The 24,534-nt window shown below is 40.4% G+C and overlaps 1 pseudogene; it reads right to left on the bottom strand.

Annotated features, from left to right (window-relative positions):
- Positions 1 to 5,786: 5,786 nt before the first annotated feature.
- Positions 5,787 to 24,534, bottom strand: part of LOC138515404 (zinc finger protein 605-like) — a 32,374-nt pseudogene continuing 13,626 nt past the window's right edge.

Here is a 24,534-nt window from a genome sequence, read left to right on the forward strand (position 1 = left end):
TTTTGGTCAAGAAAGTTCTCGCCGCCTGAGGTAAATTATGCAATCACCGACAAGGAATTATTAGCCATTAAGTCCGCCTTTAAGGCTTGGCGGCATTATCTTCTTGGCGCCAGGCATACCATCACCGTGATCACTGATCACTGAAACTTACAATATTTAAAAACTGCCAAGGCTCAATCGTCACGTCAGCTTCGATGGGCTTTGTTCTTTGCTGAGTTCGATTTTGTAATCACTTACCGCCCTGGCTGTAAGAATGGCAAAGCGGATGCGCTATCTCGAATAGGAATGGGAGAAATAGACACAAATTCAGAACCTGTGCCGATAATTCCCGAACAAAGAATTTTGGGGATAACCTCTTTACAAACCCTTGAAGACATTCAAGCACGGGTAAAACAACTCCTGGACTCTACAGCCTTGCAGGATTGGATCCAAAGGGGGTCTTACTTTTCGGTCAACGATGGCCTACCTTACTTCTAAGGACGCTTATTTCTGCCAGAAAAGGAGTTGCAAGAACTGGTTATTTCCCGTCATCATGATACCCTGATGGAAGGACATCCTGGCATTGCCAAAACTGAGGAAAAAATTAAACGACAATTCTGGTGGCCTTCCTGGCGAAAGGATATTAAATCTTTCGTGATGTCCTGTGGAGTTTGCGCCCAAAACAAAGGCCAAAAGACAAAACCCGCCGGTCTTCTTCAGCCTTTAGACATTCCACCAGCACCTTGGCACACCTTGTCACTAGATTTTATCACGGACCTGCCCCCTTGTAAGGGATACAATACTATTCTGGTTGTGGTGGATTTATTTTCCAAGATGACCCATTTTATTCCGTTGAAAGGATTACCTTCAGCTTCTGTCCTAGCCAAGGAATTCCACTGAATATATAGACTTAGTGGTCCAATTGGATCACAGACTTCAAAACAGAAAAGCAGATCGGTCCAAGTTTGAGACCCGGGTGTTGCTCAAGACCCACGCTAACCCCAAGGGTGCTGATGTCTCTGAGCCTATGCAAATCAGAGGGGTTAAAGGACCGTTAACTCAAAAAGAACGTGAAAGAAGACGGCAGATGCAATTATGTCTTTATTGTGGGTCCTCTGGACACTTTTTACGAGATTGCCCGGAGAAACCGCCCAAGAAGGTGGTAGGAGAAAAGCCTAATTTTCCGCCATAACACTTTTGTTGGTGGACCATTCCTCATTTCGGGTCAGCGCCGCTTCGTTGGCAGGTACCGCACCCCGGCCCCTATGGGGAAAAGACAAAAGACATTACTGGAGGAGTATAAAGACATTAAGAGGGATCACCTCCATCGCTAACTCACCCAAGTTTACCATCGGCAATTCAATCCCTCAACGCATCGCCTTCATTCTGCACCTGAAATAAAGGACAGATCACAGGTTAGGAAGGCAACAGAAAAGGAGGCTCAACACTTGAACTTTTGTAATCTTCATACTTACGGCGTTACGCTCGGAAAAGTCAAGTGGATTTTGCCAGCGCCATTCTGAAAACCAGTGAAGTAACTGGACTAACACGCGCCCCTGCACCAGAAGCAGGATGGAGAGTTCATCCTTTCAAACCATAAGGTGAGCTTCAACCAGGGATTTCGGAGGAAGTTAGAGAAGAACGAAGGGGGGAAGGGGGAGCAAGCACACTATTCTGCAGACTGTTAATCCCCTTTCTCATCTGCAGAAGGATATTCCTACGGGCCAGACAAGCAAGATTTGAGGGTCCTGTTCAGTCGGTGTTCCGAGTTCTGTGCATCACGCTCGAAGAGGCCACAGCAACCCAGACTAGACCAGCGCCTCCGTGGGAGTCAGGTGAGCGTTACACTGAGGTCCCTTTGCGGCACCCTACTTTAACGGCTGGTAAAACCAGCCGTTAAAGTGCATTGGATAGGGGAGGGAGGAAAGTGTGGGGGGTAGGGGAAGGGATGGTGCAGTACATGGGAATAGAGTAACAGCAATGAGTAAGTAATGGCCAGCAGGTGGCAAGTGCAAAGGTAAGTGTAGACATCATGTGTCAATTGCAGGTAGTGGGACTGTAAGGGTAATGAAAACATTCCCCAAGTGCGGGGGTTGCCAGGTAGGCAGTGCAGGTGTGTGTGACTGGTGGGAGAAGGACCTGGGCCCGAGATCAGAGAGTGGCCAGGTAGCCAGTGCAGTTTCATTTTCAACCAGGAGTTACATGTAAACAAAAAAGTTTGTACCCTTCCTAGTGGACAAAGCTCAAGGCTATGGTGCTTTACTGGTACAGGATTATGGTCCTGTCCATAAATTAGTGTGTAGGTTTGTCCGTTAAGTGGTAGATCCAAACCTGAGTTCAACCAGGAGGTCAGCAGGGGAGAGGAGGAGAAAAAGCAGAAGCAAAGAGAAAGGTTTTGAGGTGCTTCCGGGAGCAGAGATGGTTCTCCTCAAGTTCTCCTCAAGTTTCAGAAGGCTGTTCCAGAGGGAGGCCCCAGTCGAAGAAAGAGATCTACCAAATACTTGGAGAAGCGACTGACCGTGAGGGAGTTGGAGGCGAATGAGCGAAGAGCTCGAGAAGGGAGATATTTAGGAAGAGAGATCGAAGGTATTGAGGCCCCAGGCCCCAGTAGGCCTTGCAGACAATGCAGAGGGTTTTGAACTTAATCCACGCAGCCACTAGGAGCCAGTGCAGAGATTTCAGCCCTGGAGAGATACGATCCCTGGGATTGAGGCCAAGAACAAGTCTTGCAGTCCTGTTCTGGATGAGTTGCAGCGGGCGGAGAGTAGAGGCAGGCAGATTTAGAAAGAGGCTGTTGCAATAGTCCAGCCTACAGAGAACTAGAGCTCTGGAGAGAGTGAGCTTCTGGGGAAGGAGAGGAAAGGAAGAATACCTCTGAGGAGGTGCAATTGCTAGTGTGACTTCTTAGAGACGTCCGAGATGTGAGGAGAGAAGGAGAGTGTGGAGTCGAAGATTACCCTGAGGTTTTTTGCCTTGCAGGTGGGAGCAGGGAGAAGGCCAAGAGGGGCCGGCCAGAGAGCGATAGGAAAGGAGGGATCAGGTGTGCCGTTGAGGAGAATCTCAGTCTTACTGGCATTAAGGCAGAGGTCGTTGGTGGCACACCACTCCTGGATGGCAGACAGACAGTCAGAGTTGAGAGATGGAGATGAGGTGGACGAAGGTAGCCTGAAAATAAGCTGAGTGTCATCCACATAGCACTGGAAGTTGGGGCAACGAGTGGCAATGCAGTGAGCAAGAAGTGCCAGGTATTGGTTGAACAGCCAGGGAGAGAGGTTAGACCCCTGGTGGACACCACAGGTAGAGAAAAAGCTAGCAGAGAGGAAGGACCCAAGTTGGACCTGGGAGGGTTGGTCAGAGAGGAAAGAAGTCAGCCACGCCAGGGCCTGACCAGTGAGCAGGATGGCATGGCTGACCCTGTCAAAGGCAGAAGAGAGATCAAGTAAGGTGAGGACCCAAGGGATGTTAGAATCAAGGTTGGAGAGCAGGTCTTCACAGATGTTCAGGAGAGCAGTTTCCGTACTGAGGATGCTGTAGTGGACAATAACTTACTACCTGCTTGGAAGGGGACAACCCCCCAAATAGCTGCCTGGTGGTTTGCTTTCAGGTGCCACCGCATGGAAGTGGTGCCATAGCTGTACAAGCGAGGTTTCCTGTGACTGAGTATTCAGTGCACTGCACCTGGTTAGCACGAGATTTCGGCACATGTCCAACATGAGCCAAACAGAGCAATTGTGGGGTGTGCTCTTTTATAGGGCTGATGTGGAGCATGTGACATCGCAAAGTGGCATTAACTCATTCCCTACAATATCTACATGTAGAAGCAAGAGTGGAGGATCGATGTAAGGGTGCACTATCACTGTAACACTCCGTACATTGCAGAGAAATGTCCTATTTCGATGTGTACAGATCTGGCTTGCGTCCACCAAATACGGTACGACATGCACCATTGATATGTTATCATGGTGGCGTCGACATTTTTCTCCATTTGCAAGATTGTCTGCCGGACGTATATACATATATTGGACGTTACACTTTGTGGCACGTGCATAGTTCTACTACTGATACATTTGCTATCCCCGGCCTACTTAAACATATGGTACACGTACATTGCACATTTCTACCTATGCTTGCTGTGAGCATTATAGATTTGGTGGGATTTTTACATGGAAAAATACTCACAGAACATGGGTGCATGCATCCAGCTAGTACAACTATTACACACTTTTATTTGGTTATGTTCACCGGGGAAAGTGTTACCAGGCGTCACAGCACGATATACGTATGTGCACAATTGTGCCACAGATAAACAGATGCTCCTTTTACTATTTACAGAAGGATGTGTGCATGCATATATGCGGCCCGTAGTGGCGTCCTACGGATGATTGTATTGTGATTGCTCATAGGGCAGTCAGGTGCGGCGGTCATCCGCCTCCTCCATTCTTCTCACTTGCAATCATCCCCACTACTGCTGTGCCCTTCTCACTTACAATGGCCTTGATAAACGGAAAAAAGGGTCATACACAATCTGTACAATATAACATTTCAATCTTTATTAGCACACATTCATAGCGACTATTCGGAAAGGGAAGGGGGACAAGAAACAGATACATATATTGGAGATGTTTCCATTTCAACAAGCTGCTGCTGAGGGGAAGAAGGGATTGAGCTCTCATCAAAGCATCTTTCATGACACTGAATTTGTGGGGAGGAGGGGCTGGGAAATGGGGAAGGGGGACATGTGCAAGTTGGGCAGTGATATCTTATTTTGCCCCTTATATGTTCTTCTACAAACGTTCTCAAGGCAGCAAATTGGAGGAGCAACTGCTCGATTTTGGCATCCAGGTGGTCAAATTTCATATGCCCAGCATTTAGTTCAGTTTCGGTGGTCGTCTGTTCCTGTGGAAAAGGTGCCACTTCTGGTGTACTGCTTTGCATTAAAATACAACAAATGTGGTTAATTGACATGAAGTTTTACATTGCGATTGTGTTCTTCTTGCCACTGCGTTCCCTACGTATGGGGTTACTATGCTCACTCATTTGGTCATGCATAAAATTCTCCTCCAGCCATTCCAGGGTGCTTGCCCTTCCAGTAACTCTTCCCCTTTTCACAGTGCAGCGTTTAACAATAGGCCTATCGTCATCACTTATTTCTTCATGCAGAAAATTCTCCTCTAGCCACTCTAGGGTGGAAGCCATTGCTGCACACAAACAGAAATCATCATGCTTTTCTACTATTGTACACTAACGGACCTGTGCAATTACAACAAAACATTTGTGTACTTACCACATTGCTCTGACGTTCTGTCCTCGGTAGTTGCCGTTTGCTCCTCTGCCCCCTCCTTCTTTGATTGTGCAGCAAGTGTGCGGTAAGATTGATGAAGGCAAACATCACTTATCTTGTTGGTGCTTTCCTTTATGCTGCATAACTTGTGCCTTTGTGCGCTTTGTTGCGAAAGTACAGATGTTGTATAGGTACGGCATTTTCCCTTATAATTCACGCGCTTGAAGCTGTTTGTATATATTTTTTGTCTTTGCTTAATGTTACAATTTTTTATGACCCTGTGATAAAAATGAGATAGCATATCACAAATAAAGGTGCCAGCTGGGACAGGCTCTGACAATACCAGGCATAAAGTCCATATGAAGGGTTAATCCGGCTGTCAAAGAGGAGAGAATAATGGACAAGGTAGTGCACCAATCAGAGAGCAGCTCATATGAACATTGTCAACAAATTATTGTTTTTGTTCTGTACTGTGTTGCCAGGAAACGGGGCCAGAGGATTTGAAGTCTGACAGTTACGAGTGGGCTTATTGAGCAGCTGAAAGGAAGAAGAATATAATGTTTACTTAAAGTATATCCCGTCGCGCCGTTGCGCTAATACCCTGTTAGTACGTCGACTGGTTGCTGAAATCGCTGTTTAGATTGAAGTCTAAAACTCAGAAACCAAAGTATTCATTTCTGCTGAACTGAACGCGAAGAGGCGAACGTATTGAGAAGACGCATCGCTGGCGCGTATAAAGTGAGCCCTGAGTGAGAGAACACCATTTTGATGACTTTATAAACGCCCGAACAGCGTTTCGCTTCACATGAAGATGACAGAAGAAGCGGTGTGTATGTACGATCACATTGGGAACAAAGCGTGTATAAGGGGGCGGGGCCTGAGCCGGTCAACGGTAGTGCATCGCGTTGCTGAGAGAGATAAGAGAGGAGACCCTGTGCATGAGAGAACAGCTGATTAGGTAAACAGCGACCAATTCTGTTTACGGCAGACCGCCAAGGAGGTAAACCACGATGCTGACGCAGAACAAGGTATGTGAAAGTGAATGAGAGAAATGAGAGCGAGGTGAAAGAAGGGTCACAGACTGAAGAAAGAGAACTGTGAAACAAAGAAATACGATAAGAACAGAAAGAAGCTTACATGAGGAAATTTATAGAGAGACTGAGTGAGATGGGAAGGTGTTAATTAAGAAGGAAGAGAGAAGACTAAACAAAGATGGAGAATAACTAAGCAGAAAGAAGGGAGTTATTATAGAGGATATTGGAAGTAAAACAGATCATAACAAAGACATAAAGTGAAGGTAGCAGCAACTCAGAAAAAGGTCGCGAGTGACCATGAATATACCAGAGAGAAAGACAAGATAGAAAATGTAAAAAGGAGCAAAAAGGAAGCAAAGACTGTAAGCTTATTCTAGTTCCCAAAAAGAGGTTAATAGAGCAAAGCTAAAGAACAGTTTTTTTTTTAAGACTTGAACTGAATTGTATAACAAAAAATGATCGATATACAACCATATGGGTTAAAGAGAAGATGAAACCAATTGGTGGAGAGACTTACCTGGAGAGATTTTGTTAAGAGTTGAATGAAAACATTCCTCACGTAAAGAACAGTCTGCAAGAACCACGTCGTATCCTTTTACCTAAAAGAAAAGAAAAGAAAGTTAATGTTAATAAAATTTGTTTCTGAAACAGTTAAAATACCTACTTTCAGTCTCAGAGTATTTATTTAAGATACTACAGAGATCAAAACTTTACAGACCCCCCTTCCCTTTCTGGGTACGCTGGACTCAACTCAATCTCCACAAACGGATGCAGTGTTCCCAACCTTTGTGCCTATTACTATATAGCCTCATGCTTCAGTATGTTGTACAGTACATATTTACAAACTAAGCGTATCCTGTAAACATCTAATGCAATTCAGTGAAAGGCACATTATTACAGGGGCACTATGGTTCACTTGTGCACCTTAAACCCTATCATCTTTCCTGAAAAAACTATAACAAACCTATGAAATTCACTAACAAAAAACATTGTTAAAGGGGTGTTATGGTTAAGTTGAGCTACTAAAATCATTTAAGCTTTATTGAAAAAACTAGCCTAAAGCATCATTATGGTTACCGTGCACTATTAAAAACCTATGAAATTCACTGACAGAAAACATTGTTAAAGGGATGTTATGGTTAAGTTGCACCACTAAAAACCTATGAACTTGAATGGAAAAACGTTGCTACAGGGACGTTATGGTTACAGGTAAAACCTAAAAACTCCAGAAATCGCAAGTTATGGTACAGTACGCAACCATAACTCGCGCTACCACTGTGCACTGCAAGGACTAACACCCATGACATCAAAGATGACATCACAAATGTAATTGATGACATCACTGATGACATCACATGTGTATTTAGTTGTCATGAAAAGCCTCCAGAAGGGATTGTCTTTGTTATGTTGCCATAAAACTATCATAGATCATGAGGGGGACTATCATTACATAAGTAGGTCATTACACAAGGCATTCCTATAAACAGTATGGCATTACACATTTCTTTCCATTACAAGACCGAACTCATGCACAAACGTAAGCATTGTGTGTAGCATGCAAAATACAGGTGCAATATCCAAATATTTCCCATGTTGCATAGTGCAATGATGCATGCTTTGCTGTTAGACTTTTGGGGACTGTTAAACATGTGATAAGTAGCTACCAATCCCTCAGTTACTACATAAATATACTACTGCACACAAAACTGAAAGACAGCACAACGCATACCAATAGCAGAACATACTAAGAAAGTAAAGTAAGCAAAAATGTAGCAGTACTACCACAAAGTGTTCATAACCTAACTGATTATATTAATGCACAGAAATAAGTGCTGTATTTCAGGCTTCCTTCTTCCTGTGTATTACATGGCCACGGTAGTGGCCATGTAGTTATGGTTAAGTTGTTGTTTCCATAGGAAGAGCACTTTTTGGGTGGCTTATAACTTCGCTCTCCCTGGACGGATCCTCACCAAACTTTGCAAAAAAAGTATTTGGGTCACTCAGTTTTTTGCAAAGTTTGGTGAGGATTCGTCCAGGGGGGGCAAAGTTATAGGGGGGGTTCCAAAACTTTATTTTTTTCCCATAGACTGAATGGTAAAAAAATTTTGCTCGCGCCTACAGGTCAAACCGCTGGACAGATTTCCACCAAATTTGGACCAGGAGCAGCGGCTTGGTCCCGAAAGCGTGCTTTTGCAAATTTGGTGAAAATCCATCCAGTAGTTTTTTTAAAATGACCAAAAAGTAGGTAAAAAAAATGTTGTGATATCTGTGTTCGGTTCGCGGACACACTTCCATGTTCGCTCCGCGGACAGTGTCCTGATTGGCCAATCGTCTTGCGTGATGTTCGCGCACATGCAACGTGTTCGCTGATTGGACGGCGTGTAGCGTGAAGCGTGTCAGATTTTTCGGTAACGCCCGCCATCTTGGATACGCGGACTTCCGAGGACAGCGCGGTGAAACTTTGTTCAAAATGTATATTTTGTAGAGTGGGTTGGTGTGTAGGAGTGTTTGGGGAGGGTGGGAGTGTATGAGATAGGATGAAAGTTGTGTTTTTTATGTGTTAGACGTTCTTTTTGTGTTCGATTTGTTTGCGGACATCACGGGTGTTCTGAAATGTTCTAAATAAACTGACTGGGGGGTGTTCTAAGGACTCAATATGTGTCAGTTTCGTTTGCAAGCAAAGTGAAACTGTTCTAAGAACACTTGCGGTGTCCGTGGAGTGTTCGTAGGGGGTGTCCTGAGGACGCTGTCCGTATTGTTCTCTGTCAAGTTAAATGTGTTCTAAGAACACACACGGTGTCCTGAAATGTTCGCAAATAAACGAAATGGGGGTGTTCTGAAGACGTTTTTGAGAACACTCCCGGTGTCCTGAAATGTTCGTAGGGGGTGTCCTGAGGACGCTGTCCGTATTGTTCTCTGTCAAGTTGAATGTGTTCCAAGAACACCCGCGGTGTCCTGAAATGTTCGCAAATAAACAAAATGGGGGTGTTCTGAAGACGCTTCTAAGAACACTCGCGGTGTCCGGGGAGTGTTCGTAGGGGGTGTCCTGAGCACGCTGTCCGTATTGTTCTCTGTCAAGTTGAATGTGTTCTAAGAACACCCGCGGTGTCCTGAAATGTTCGCAAATAAACAAATTGGGGGTGTTCTGAAGACGCTTCTAAGAACACTCGCGGTGTCCGGGGAGTGTTCGTAGGGGGTGTCCTGAGGACGCTGTCCGTATTGTTCTCTGTCAAGTTGAATGTGTCCTAAGAACACTCGTGGTGTCCTGAAATGTTCGCAAATAAACAAGATGGGGGTGTTCTGAAGACGCTTCTAAGAACACTTGCGGTGTCCGGGGAGTGTTCGTAGGGGGTGTCCTGAGGACGCTGCCCGTATTGTTCTCTGTCAAGTTGAATTTGTTCTAAGAACACCCGCGGTGTCCTGAAATGTTCGCAAATAAACAAAATAGGGGTGTTCTGAAGACGCTTTTAAGAACACTCGCGGTGTCCGGGGAGTGTTCGTAGGGGGTGTCCTGAGGACGCTGTCCGTAATGTTCTCTGTCAAGTTGAATGTGTCCTAAGAACACTTGCGGTGTCCTGAAATGTTCGCAAATAAACAAGATGGTGGTGTTCTGAAGACGCTTCTAAGAACACTCCCGGTGTCCTGGAATGTTCATAGGGGGTGTCCTGAGGACGCTGTCCGTATTGTTCTCTGTCAAGTTGAATGTGTTCTAAGAACACCCACGGTGTCCTGAAATGTTCGCAAATAAACAAAATGGGGGTGTTCTGAAGACGCTTCTAAGAACACTTGCGGTGTCCGGGGAGTGTTCGTAGGGGGTGTCCTGAGGACGCTGTCCGTATTGTTCTCTGTCAAGTTGAATGTGTCCTAAGAACACTTGCGGTGTCCTGAAATGTTCGCAAATAAACAAGATGGTGGTGTTCTGAAGACGCTTCTAAGAACACTCCCGGTGTCCTGGAATGTTCGTAGGGGGTGTCCCGAGGACGCTGTCCGTATTGTTCTCTGTCAAGTTGAATGTGTGCTAAGAACACTTGCGGTGTCCTGAAATGTTCGCAAATAAACAAGATGGTGGTGTTCTGAAGAAGCTTCTAAGAACACTCCCGGTGTCCTGGAATGTTCGTAGGGGATGTCCTAAGGACGCTGTCCGTATTGTTCTCTGTCAAGTTGAATGTGTCCTAAGAACACTCGCGGTGTCCTGAAATGTTCGCAAATAAACAAGATGGTGGTGTTCTGAAGATGCTTCTAAGAACACTCGCGGTGTCCGGGGAGTGTTCGTAGGAGGTGTCCTGAGGACGCTGTCCGTATTGTTCTCTGTCAAGTTGAATGTGTTCTAAGAACACCCGCGGTGTCCTGAAATGTTCGCAAATAAACAAAATGGGGGTGTTCTGAAGACGTTTTTGAGAACACTCCCGGTGTCCTGGAATGTTCGTAGGGGGTGTCCTTAGGACGCTGTCCGTATTGTTCATTGTTAAGTTGAAAGTGTTCTAAGAACTATCGCGTTGTTCTGAAATGTTCGTAGGGGGTGTCCTGAAAACGGTGTCCGTATTGTTCGCTGGCAAGTTCAAAGTGTTCTAAGAACACTCACATTGTTCGCGGACATTAAAAGTTTCCCATAGATCATAGTTGAAATGTTTGACTCTATGGATGTGATATGCTGCGGTGGTTGTTGCCAGGGCATAGAGTCTTGGGTGCATGGCCACATGGCCATGCACCCAAGACTCTATGCCCTGGCAACAACCACTGCAGCATATCACATTCATATTTGCTTATAACTTTGGGTGAAAAACAAATGTATAAGGAACAAAGGTATTAGATACTATGGATGTGATATGCTGCTATGGTTGTCCTTATTATTGTATACTTACTGTTTGGTCTAGTAATGGGAGTCCATGTTTTTCTTCTTCATTTCTGTGATAAAAGAAAATAGCATGTTAGTATTAGTATTTTGTAATGACTTATTACATTGTATAAGCAATATACTTTTATTTTTTTTCGACCCTCATATTTAGTACAAATCAGAGTACTGTGCAATTTGCTCAGTTTCTGTATTTGTTGCTAAAATCATTGGGTCTGTGGAAGAAAAAAAAAATCCATGTTGGATTAAAAAAAAAACTTTTTCTGTTATGCTACAGTTTATTTGTTTGTTTGTTTTCAATGTTCACTTTTTGTTTCTGGCTAATGCTTATACTTTGCTTTGTTGTATTTTTTTCGGAGCAGTAACAGATTCTTCATTTGTTTTGATATTATAAAATTTTGGAGCAGTTAGATATCAATTGGCGTATTCTAACTGTCTATTTTTTAAATATATTTTAGTGGTTTTGATTTATCTATTTGGATATTGTTAAATTTTGGGACAGTTAGATACCAATTGGCGTATTCTAACTGTGTATTTTTTGGTCTAATTTAGTGGTATTCATTTATCTGATTAGTTGTTGTAGAATCTTTGAGCAGTTAGATAGCTTTTGGAGTATATTAACAGTTTATATTTTTTTAACGCAAATTTACTTAAAGGTTTAAATACAGTTTATTTATCAAATTTTGGTTTTAAGAACATCAAATAAGCGTTTGTAAGATTTGCTCGTAATCTCTGCTTTAGAGTAATGGTACTATCATTACATTCAAACCATCCACATTTCTTTTTTATATATGCCGTGTAGTGCCCTGAATTGGTTGTGGCTCCTGCGTGGTAGATTATACCTATTGTTGTGAAGGTTTTCTTACCAAGTGATATTTGACTATGTGTGAATCTAGTCAGCTTGCAGTTGTTTTTGGTACCACCTGCATTGTAACGTAGAAGCATTAGTATTACGTATTTACTATGTGTTTGTATTACTAATGTGGAGCGATTATCTGAATTGCAGGTAGAGCATAATCTACCATGGTTTGCATTTTGTACAAGTTGCTGAAATGGAATGGATTCACAATTTGGTATTGATATATATATGAAGCGTTCATTGGGAATTTCTTCTTGTGTCACATTGTTGCACAGAGTGCATGTATGTTTCCACATGTGGAAGATTTCATTTATAGGTATGTTTTTGTTTTCCAGTACTAATAGTAAGTACATTAGAAATTCTTGTGGATCTTCTTGTGAGTTTATAGTGAATTTCACCATTCCAGCACAGTAGTCCAATTGTCGTCTTATTCCAAAAACACTATATGTGTTGTCAGGATTGTTTGCTGCATTTCTGTGAAGTACTATCATTTGCAAACACAAAGGGTCTGTACTGTGTAAGTAAATGTTGTCAACAATTGGTGGTAATTGAAATAGAATATTCATTGCTACCTTTGCATAGCAACTTAGACCAACTATATTTGAGAATTTAAATGGTCCAGGTAGTTCTGTATCTAAATGCTTTTTTTGGAGTTTGTCTTCCTTCTTTAAAGAAGTACCTGGTTTACTTTCTCTAATTGATTCTTTTTTGTTTGTGGTACTTGATGAAGTATTAGTTTCTTTTACTCTCTTTGGAGGATTTGCAGTGACGTCCTGTTGCATTTCTGTTTGATTTAGTTTTCTTTTACAACGTTTTAGTTTTTGTGGAACAGAATATGTGTTTAAATGGGGAGTGTATAGTGAGTGAAGTCTATTATATTCTAAAATGCAAGGAATATCAGCGTTTAGTTTACTTGCATCAAAGTTGATTAGAAATAGACCGTCAAGTGTACGTAGGCGTCACAGTGCTACGTAGCTCATGCCTTCTTTAAAGACTGTGTTACCAATATCTATCATTGCTTTGTCTAGGGTAAGACCTTGTGATTTATGAATCGTGACTGCATATGCAAGAGTTAGAGAAAATTGTTCTCTGCGTACATACATATCTTTGAAGAGAAGGAATCTAGCTGTTGAGCGTCCTATCCGTTTAACTTCTGAAAGTTTGTCAAAGAGTATATTGACAAACTGAATTTTGTTGTCACATGGGTATGTTTGAAAGCCAACAACTGTACCCAGTGCTCCATTAACTAGTCCTTGGTCCACGTCAAGGTTACGTTTAAGCATTACTCTGCAATTTAAGGATAATTTTAAAATCTTTTCTAAGCCTGCTGTGTTTGAGATTGATTTTTCTAAATTATTTAGTCTTGTTGTGGCTTGGTCACACATGGGTAGTGTCATACCATGTACATCTAATTTGTCTGTGGCGCTTATTTCCATTATTGGTTGCATTTCTTTACTTAACATTATTTCATTGAATTTGAGACAGCTTGCAAGAGTTGGCATTAAGGCAATACAATTGACATTTTTGTGGGCTAATTGTTCCATAACATCTGTAGCACATGCATTATCGCCATAAAGTGCATTAATGTGCCGGGTTTTCAATGTTGCTTCTGCTTCTTTAGAAAGTATACCAACTCTCAAACTTTTTTAAATGTTGGCATAAGTTAGATCTGCAGATTGGCGCATGTTTTCTGTTAATTCTGTGTATTGGAAATGTTGCCAAAGGTTGACATTTCCAATGCTGCCAACAGTTTTACGGCAGAGTTTGTGCCCTTATGTTTTAAAAATAGGTTCACCTTTTACTGGTGTTAATTGAAGCAGATCTCCAAAAACAATAATGTGTTTTCCTGCAAAGAGCTCTTCATAGTCTGTTTTGAGTACGTCTTGTAATCTGAGGTGAATCAAAGCTAACATCAGGTTGGAGACCATGCTCACTTCATCTATTAGTAGCATTTTCATTTGTTTCAATACTCTGCGTAATTCCATTGCAGCTTCTGCAGAAAGTTTCTAATAGTCTAATTTGTTCTGGTGTTCTACTGGTAATAGTAGTAATCGGTGTAATGTAACACCACCTATGTTGTAGGCAGCTAAACCTGTGGGGGCAGTGACAACAGCTGACAGTTTGTTGTTTGTCAATTGTTGAAGGAACTTACTAATGATTTTGATTAGGAATGTTTTGCCAGAACCAGCTTCACCACTGACGTACAGTAGTATAGGTTTATAATTATGGCAGGAACATTCTTTATTTTCATGTTTTACACCATGTGCAATTTGTTTTGTTACTTCTTGAAAAATGCTACTTTGCTCATTGTTTAGTTTTGATTGTAGTATAGTTAAGTCTTCCTTATCTTCATACTGACACATGGTGTTTTCTACTTCTATCATAGCTAATTCTGCCTCATTTGTTATTAGTGGTTCTCCCAGTGGTTCTTGGCTTCCTGTTACAGAAGGTTGACTACTGTCAGGAGTATCCTTATCTAGTTGGGCTTGGAGTTCTCCATGTTGCTGTTCAGTGTGCAACATTGTTTTGTACTGTGTAAAGTTTACATCAGTTATAGTGCTTTCATTTGCTTTGAAAGCATCCTCCTATGAGTCATAGTTATCTAGTAATTGTTCTTCTTTTCTCCATGGTTTGAAGAGTTGTAGCAGGGACATGTAATATACTTCTTTATGTTGAGGAGTCTTCAATGACAATTTGATATGATTAATTAAATTTGGTTTAGTGAGTTTAACTAAGCTGCCTTCACAGTCTGTCGCTCTATATTTACCTTTTTTTTCATCAGGTTTCATATTATTTTTGTATGTGTAGTTTTGGGCTATTTGGTACAGACACATGTTTTCCAAAGTATTACTTCTGTTTGGGTAGTATGTGTCCAATAAATTGTTTTTTAAAATGTCTTGGCTGTTGGGATCATGTTTGGCTATTGTTTCTATATCTTCATATGATTTTAAAACTCTTTTTCTAGATTTAGCCGACCAAGACTTAGCCATACTATATTTTCAGATTTACCATACAATGAAGTACCAGTTAAACGATCAGCTGCTTCATAAGATCCACATTCTCTATGGGTGAGCATTTTTATGCCCAAGCTGTATAATTTCTGAGATACTATTTTATCTGATGACAGGTCATTCCAGAAGTCTTGGAGCTGTGTCTTTTCTGCTTTAGTTAAGTATGCTGTGACATATCGTGCAACTGCAGTAGAATTGTCTGCAATGTACTGCACATCTATGTTTGCATTCCATAAGTGGGCAATGATTGCATTATAATCATTGATATATTTTTCTTCTTCTTTTCTTTTTATGTAATATGTATTTTTAGGTGACTTACCTTTAATACTATGTCTAACTGAAGACATGAGGCTGTTTACTTGACCTGTATTTGTAACTGGTCTAGGGAAACCAAATCGGCATTTGGTGTAGTATTTGCCTTTGTTTTTGTATTTGCGACGACAATATTTTCCACATTTGTGTCTTTGAAATTGTAAAATTTGTGCATGAAGATCACTATTTGTGGCTTCTGATGGAATTTCACAAGTGACATATTTTTCAATAAACTGCAAAACAGTGGCATCACTGTCTTGACCAAATTTAGGAGCATCTTTAATCCATAAAAGCATGTGGATATGTGGTGCTCCTCTGGCTTGGTATTCTTTTCTCCAAAAGAAGTGTTGCACTTCTCCAAGGGGAGGAACAGTTGTATTACAAATAAAATGTAGCATAGCAATGAAGTGATGGTGAAAATATCTTGAAACATTAACAGGATCCAAAGAACAAAGTTCTCCAGGTGATAGAATATCTATGTTTGTTTTGTTTTTATTTGATATGCATAGGAAATCATGCAAATCTTCCCATGCATATTCTGCACAACTTAATGTAACAAACCAAGTGGGTGGGCCAAGGTTTCTGATCATACAACGTACATCTATCTCCATGACGTCGAAACCAGTACTCTTTAGTACCACGCATATTTGCTAATAGATTTGTAATATTTGATTGTAAAACCTCATCCTTTTGTTGCACTTTCTCTGATAATTGTGTAGCTGTCATATTTTGAAAGTGTGATCCTGATTTTAATATGTGTGCAACTCCGTAACATAAAGTTGCTAGTTCACTTTCAAAGAGTAGGTGGAATATGTATTCCACATTTTGTCTAAATCTGGGCGGTATTCTGAAGCTGATATTTGAATAGGTCTATCATCATACCTTCCTCCTTTGCCAGTAGGAAAGAGTAGACGAAAAGCACGTGCTTCTATACTTTTTTCCCATATACTGATTGGCGATCCTTTTGTTTGACGCATTTGGTAAGTTTCCAGTACATCTGTACGGTGTCATTACATTGCAAAGGATGAATTGTATAATGGTCTAAAGTATTTGATATTGTAGCAGGATCCCGTAGCTCAAATTGACCAGCTTCTTGTGTTTCTTGAATTATTTCAGTTGTATCTTTCAAGTTTTCTTCAATATTAATTTCTTTGTAATATTCATTATTCTCTTTAAGATATTGGAAGGCTTGTCTAACTTTATATAAATCTACCAGCTGTTGCCATATTTTTTTGTCTTTTGTAGGTACTCCATTTACTAATATAATTAAAGATTGCTGCATTGGACGTTGCACTCCTAGAGTATGCACATTTTCTTTTAGATTTAATGGTAAATAAACTACTTTTCCACGAATGCCTTTTACCAATTCAGAGGGAGGTAATTTTGTTGTTTTTGGTTGAAGGCATATTATTGCTTGAAATGGGTGTACTATTTGAATTATGATGCTCTCATATAAATTAAGTTGTTGTAGAGGTTTTGGTACTGGGTATAATTCCAAATTATTTGTGATAGAACGTGAAGGAGTTTAGTTGTTGTCAAGTTTTGTAGTGCAATAACTGCAAAGTAATAAGGGCTCAGTTATTTCATATTTGTTTTCTGCTACAAGGTAGAGAGCTAATTCAAACCATTTAGAATCTTCATTGTCTTCTATTTTGTATGATAGGTCCACAGTTTTTGTGTTACTTTTATAAAAAATTCTACGGCAACATACACATACATGGTTTGGTACTTCAGCTGATGTACTTTTAAATTTTAGTATTTCTTTTTTATATGTGTTTAGCAAAAGGTTGGCATGTGTAGAATTGTTGCTTAATTGGTTTAAAGCTATTTCATTCTGTAAATGGATTTCACTTCCAAAATATTTTTTCTGGATATAGTGAATTTCTTCAAGTAGGTCTTTTGCTGTACCATGTGGAAGGATGTTATTTAACTTTGCTAGTGCTAAAGCAGGACTTTTAGCATAGTACAGTTTATAGACTAGATTTCTTATAGTTGAATGATGTGTTGATATCCTTTTGATATCATGGAAAGTGGTTTTACAAGTAGGTCCTGTAATGCAGGCCAATGAATGTCCTTGTAGTCCTGTGTACTTGCGCACTGGACAGGTATCTATATTTTGCAGTAATTTAATTTTGATTTTGTCTTTGCTTTTTACATATTTATTGAGGAATTGGCGTAAAGATTTGAAACATTGTTTGGGAATGTTACACATTGACGTGCATGGCCATTTGTACACTAGACGTTCTGATTCAGTTGAATGGAGGGGTAATTCTAAGTTTTCAGGGCATATTTTTGTAAGGAGTACTTCTTTTTCCATTATGGTATTATTCACTTTTTCATAACCTCGACCACTGCTATTTATGGAAATTGTATTTGTTTGCTTTTGTTTGTATGCTTCTTCATTAAAATATGGTTCTGTGCTCGTAGTGTGATTCCATTCACCTCCGCAGATACTTAAGAAGTTCTTTCTGTTGACATTTCGCTTATTGAGAAGTCTTTTTTGTAATTTAGTTATTAATTTTGTTAGTGGTTTCATTTTGTTTAACAGTAAAATAAATACATTTCTTTTGAGAAGAATTGCACTGTCCATCATGAAGGACTTTGTGACGGTATATTTTGGCTAAAATACTTTTCTTGGTATGCTTACTTTGCACTATATTAAAATTTGAAGAAGTAGTTTTATCTGTACTGATAGCTGATTTTCTGTTAATTATTTTTTGGTTTGTTTTACATTTTGATAGAGGAAGCGAAGTTGTTACAATTAAACAGTTGTTTGTTCTAAATTGTAGTGGTTCAGTTGGGTAATTTGTGTGTCCACAAATAGAAATTTGTGGGCCATTCTGGCTGTAAATCGCTGTTTAAGACATGGACATTTTTGGACAAAATGGTACAAAATCTCTATTTTTAGAAACCAAAATAGCTCATATTAATGTTATAGTATATTTGATTAATAATACAAATATTATGGTGATATTTTACTCACTTTTTTTTTAAATTAACAGGTAACTTCTTAGTTTTTCTTTCTTCTTCGAATTCGGCTGCTTCTTTTCAGGAAACTGGTCTTCACTGCAATTGTAAAAGCTTCAAATTAGTAACTTTGTTTGTATATAGCACTGTTTTTAATTTAGATATTGATGTTTTTTAATTGAAATCCTCAGTGCCTTCTGTAAAACCATTAAACTAATTTATTTACATAAGCTACATTGCATCAGTTCAGTACATATGATATGTTCTTAATGAACAAATTGTATTGAATGACTAACTGTAGCAAAAATAAATATCTTTACTATGGGCCTCATTACACGGTAGGCGGTGAGCCATGGCGTAAAATACCGGCACCGCCTTGGCGGAAAGGGGATTTACCGCCCCATCCCAAGGTTGGAGGGGCGGTAAATCCCCCTTCCGCCATTGCCCTTCCCCATTCCCATTTCTACCCCATAGGGCTCTATGGGAATGGGGAAGGCGCTAATTACGGCACCGCAATTTTGCGGTGCCGTAATCAACTCCGAGGTACCTTAGCGGGTTGGTATTTAACGCCTGCAAAAAGCAGCCGTTAAAACTCCAACCCGCTAAGGGACCTCGTAGTAAGGCGGCAGGGATGTACCGGTACCGGTATTTTACCGTGTAATGAGGCCCTATGTCTTGTGAAATTTATAATATATTAGTGAATACCACTATTTCTGTAAGTAAACTGTTCTAGGTAATAGCGCCTCAATGTCATGTCTAATTTAAAGTAATTAAGTAAATAAATAAATAAAAACAAAAATATGAAATTGTATAAGTATTTTTTATAAAGGTTTAAACATAGATTGTGTTTGCATGCAATTTTGTTTGAATAAAAAATGTTAGTTTAACATGATTTGAGTGTGTGTGTATAAAGAAAGTAAATAGTATAAAGGTTTATAAGTGATAGTTGATTTTAGGAAATTGAAAAAAGTACAGTAAATTCATTTTACAGATTTTACAAGGTAAAAGTCTGTTTGAAAATGTGTTCATCTACTATACAGAAAATATGCATACCTGAAGTTTGTGTTCATGCATATGGATATGCATGGAGCTGCAAGTAGACATCTTGAAGACTTGTACAGTATTTCTGGTAGATGGTGCTTGCCAATGATATGACACTTGTACTCAGAGAGATTCAGAGTACATTTGCAGTGCTGATCTATGATGATGCAATTAGATGTAGAGGTCTTGAATGTGATTGGTGCATGGTAATGTGATTTTTGAGGTGCATCCAATGAGGGAATGGCAGAGAGAGTGTAGTGGAAATGGTAGAAGGGCTGTTCATGTTACGATATGTCCGCGGACATGGCGGTAGTTCGCGGACATCGGGAGTTACATACGGGGATTTTTGGGTTCAGAAGTCATGCAAATGAGAATAAGCACTGAAAGGGATTGGTCAGGAAAGTTTGGTGGGTGTGTTGTGCCAGGAGAGATTTTCTCAGATACTCTTTTGCTGAGAGAACAAAAGATAGCTATGGCTGTGTGTTTCAGAAAACAGATTGTTTGGATTTTAGGAGATTCGTGGATACATTGGTTGAAGGTGCATGCAGAAAGCTGTGGAGTAGCTGTAGATCTTGGATTCCCACATGTGGAAGTACACTGGCATGGAGTACGTGGAATGAAGTGGTTGGACTTGCTACCTCTCTGTTCTACTTTGGAGACAGAGCAACATCCAGACATAATTGTAATTCATTGTGGAGGGAACAGTTTAGGACATGTGACTGGAATTTTTTTGCAATTTGCTATGAAAGAAGGATTTAGGAAGGTTATCGACATGTTTCCTAATTCTCAAGTGATATTTTCACGGATTGCGCAGAGACAAATGTGGCTTCGTTCTTCTTAATTTGGTCCACAAATGGCAAAAAGCAAGGCGCAATGTTAATAAGGCTGTTTGTGCCTTTCTAAGAGATTTTGGCATGTCTTCTTTTCACAATGAAAATATTATGTTTTGTAGTACATACATTTTTCGCAGAGATGGAGTCCATTTTACTTATCCTGGCAATCAGATTTTTCTGAGAAATGTACAAAATGCATTGCAACCTTTTTTGGAATTACAACAACGATTTTGAAGTAGATGTTAAGCATTTACAATTTTTTGACTTACAAACACCACCCAAAGGCTCTTTTCAGAGCCACCACTTCTTTCCAGAGAAAATTACAATGTTTGTGATGGAGTAGCAACCCAATTTTTTTAATGTTCGCGAACTGTCCGCGGACTTCTAAAAAATACAAAGAGCCCTGCTTCTTTTATTTTCACTTCTATTTTTTAACTGGGAAAGGCGGCTTTGAAAAGAGCCTTATTTTTTTTTTGATTTTTGTAATTTTGTATTTTTTTTGGTTTTTCAGACACGACACACTAGGAGAGGAGGGTAAAGGAGGGTAAAGGGGGGGACACCAACCACAGGGATAAGAAAGGGCGAGCTGAGAGAGGAAGATGTAAAGTGGGTTTTATTTGGGTAGTGAGCAGGTCTTCTCGTGCTCTGAGACGATAGTCTCAAAAGCACTCCGAAGTCGCTCCCCCCTGCAGAGTACTGTGTCACAGTACATACATACAACTGTGACCCTCAAAAGGTAAGGGTCATCAGCATTCTGTATGGCCTGTGAGGCAGCTTGAGGAAGACGCTGTCCCATAGAGGTGGTCCTTGTGGTGACAGGATCAGAAACAGAGGATGAAGTAGAGGAAATCAACCTGCTACGTTCTTCGCAAGGTACAACCCTGCAAATAGCCCCAGAGTGAAATGACCTCAGGTATCGCTTCATAGTAGTGGTCCCAAAGCTGTACTTACCGTGCTTCCCGCGACTGAGTATCATTTTGCACTCATTGCAGGTAACACGGTTCGCACGAGCCTTAGGAACATTACCATGAATGGTAAATAACCGCCACACCCAAGACTCACGCCTAGTGCGGGTATTAGGGATTTCCTCTACCTCATTCTCATCATCCTCTTCTTCCTCCTCCGCATCCTCTCTCCTGTTCCCCTCTTCAGGCCCTTGGGGAGGTGGTGGTGGTGGAGGGGGTGGGGGTGGTGCTGAAGCAGGTGCAGCACCAAGTGGCAGTTTAGCAGTCAAGGATGCCATCTCGATGATGGTGTAGTCTGCAGGTGGCAGCAAAAATCACTGTGTTCTGAAGAATAGCCAGAAACACAATGGGAATAAGCTCTTGGGCGTGGTCTTTTATAGGGGTGCTTGTGCGCGGTTTGCGGACATGCATACTGTCCACGGACAGATCGAACACAAAAAAAGGATCGGAAAGTTTCAAAAGGTATATAGAAACTCAAGATTGCTATGTGGGACTTGTGCCATGGTGAGATTTTATTGAAAAATATTATGGATTAACTGAAAATGTACTTTTAAATTGTTCGGGGACACGAACAGTGTCCGCATTTCAGGACACACGATGAGCGTGGGCGCGGTCATATGATCCATTTGCGAACTAGTCCGCGAAGGAAGCACCTGTCCGCAGGACACCAAGTGCACGGAGATTGGTTAGCGCATACGCATTGATGTCCTACGGACACTGTTCGGTTTCTGAAGTAATTTAAAGTGCGTCACACGTGAAACGAACATTTCAGGACACCGCGTGTGTTCTTAGAACAGTTTAAACTTGGTAGCGAACAGTAAGGACAAATATAGGGCCTCATTACACGGATGACGGTAAGGATTTACCGGTACCGGTAAAATACCGGTACCGGTAAATCCTTACTGCCTTACTACGAGGTCCCTTTGCGGGTTGGGGGATTTAACGCCTGCTTTTTGCAGGCGTTAAAATCCAACCTGCTAAGGGACCTCGGAGCTAATTACGGCACCGCAAAAATGCGGTGCCGTAATTAGCGCCTTTCCCATTCCCATAGAGCCCTATGGGGCAGAAATGGGAAAGGGGAAGGGCAATGGCGGAAACGGGATTTACCGCCCCTCCAACCTTGGAATGGGGCGGTAAAACCCCTTTCCGCCAAGGCGGTGCCGGTATTTTACCGGCATGAGCCATGACGCTAATAGCGCCATGGATCACCGCCTACCGTGTAATGAGGCCCATAGTGTTCTTCAGGACAACTGTAATTTAGTTTATGTACGAACATTTCAGGACACCAATTGTGTTCTTAGAACAGTTTCAATTGCGTAGCGGAACACTACAAACAGGTGTAGTGTTCTTCAGGACACCTCCATTTTCATTTACGTACGAACATTTCAGGACACCAATAGCGTTCTTAGAACAGTTTGAACTTGCTAGCGAACAGTACCGGACAGGTATAGTGTTCTTTAGGACACTTTAATTTTTGTTTGTTTACGAACAATTCAGGACACCTTGTGTGTTCTTAGTACAGTTTCATGTTGCTAGCGAACACTACGAACAGTTGTACTGTTGTTCAGAACACATAATTTTCGTTTATTTACGAACATTTCAGGACACCAATTGTGTTCTTAGGACAGTTTTAAGTTGATAGCGAACATTACGGACAGATATAGTGTTCTTTAGAACACTTTAATTTTTGTTTCTTTACAAACATTTCAGGACACCACGTGTGTTCTTAGAACAGTTTCAACTTGCTAGTGAACAGTACGAACAGGTGTGGTGTTCTTCAGGACACCTCCATTTTCGTTTATGTACGAACATTTCAGAACACTCGCACTGCCCGCGGACACCTTTATTGTTTAAAAAAAAATGGAAACTATTCACAATACAATATAAAAATTAAACTTTATTTAACATATATTAATAATTTATGACAGAGAAGGTGAGGCAGAAACAGAAACAAAAACAGGAGAATTTGGGGTTTCAACATGATTGGTATTAGGTGAAGAAGGGATGGAAATCTCATCAAAAAGTTTTGGATTATGGAGAGGGTTTGGGGATAATTGACTGGGATATGGTGAGGAGGGACAAGTACATGTGGGGCAACGGTATGAGGTTTTTGGTTTAAAATGATTTTCTACAAACGTTTTTTAAATTATTAAAATTAGCCAACAATACATCCATTTTTTCTTCTATATTGTGAAGACTGTTATCCATAACAGGGTTTTCTGAAGTTTTTTCTATTTTGGTATGCTCTGTACAAAAAAATAATAGATATGTTAAATGTATATAAAAAAAAATGGTTTATATTATAAAGTGTTTACCATTAGTTTCACTATCTTGTGACATTTATTCATGTGGGAAATTGTCCTCTAGCCATTCCAGAGTACTAGACATTTCTGTGAGAAAAAAAAAAGATAATATATGTTTTAATCTAATACAGAAAGTTTATAAATATATGAGTAAAATGAAGTACACTTACTATTTCTGGTAAGATAAGTCCTATGTATTCAGTGGGTCTGGTCTTGTTCTCAGTTCTGTTGTGTCTGTGAGGTAATTATGTTTGAAGCCAATTTATCTTCTTGTGGTATATTCCATTTCAGAACATATTGTATTTAAATGAATGGTTAGTGTGTTACATATATGGGTTACATTTCTTATGTATTACTATATATAATGTTTTTGTGTGCTGAATTTTGAATTTGTTAAATGTTCCTATATTATGATATAACAATCAAACATACCCCACCACCCCCCCCCCACAGTTTTTAGGTAGTGGTACTGTTCTCCGAACATGTCCGCGAACATTAAATACGTTTGCGGACATCAAGTTCATAAGAAGAGATCTAGTCAGTTCCATATGACATGTATATAAAGTCAAAGTCATTATTGTTAAGTTGTGCTACTAAAAAACTATGAAATTCAGTGAAAAAACTTTGTTAAAGGGACGTTATGGTTAAGTTGCGCTACTAAAAACCTATGAAATTCAGTGAAATTGAGTGAAAAAAACTTTGTTAAAGGGACGTTATGGTTAAGTTGCGCTACTAAAAACCTATGAAATTCAGTGAAATAACTTTGTTAAAAGGACGTTATGGTTCCAAGTAAAACCGAAAAACCCTTGAAATTCGCCAGTTATGGTAAGCTAAGCAACCATAACTCGCGCCACCACCGTGCACTGCTAAGACTAACACCCAGGACATCAAAGATGACATCACAAATGTCATTGTTGACATCACTGATGACATCACATGTCTGGCTCACTATTTTTTCTTTTGCTGACATATCTAGGCCATATGGTTTTCTTCAGTAACGTCCCTTTAACAAAGTTTTTTCACTGAATTTCATAGGTTTTTAGTAGCGCAACTTAACCATAACTTCCCTTTAACAAAGTTTTTTTCACTGAATATAT

This window comes from Ambystoma mexicanum, chromosome 6q, assembly GCF_040938575.1.
Source record: "Ambystoma mexicanum isolate Mex_15411 chromosome 6q, UKY_AmexF1_1, whole genome shotgun sequence".
Taxonomy (NCBI): domain Eukaryota; kingdom Metazoa; phylum Chordata; class Amphibia; order Caudata; family Ambystomatidae; genus Ambystoma; species Ambystoma mexicanum.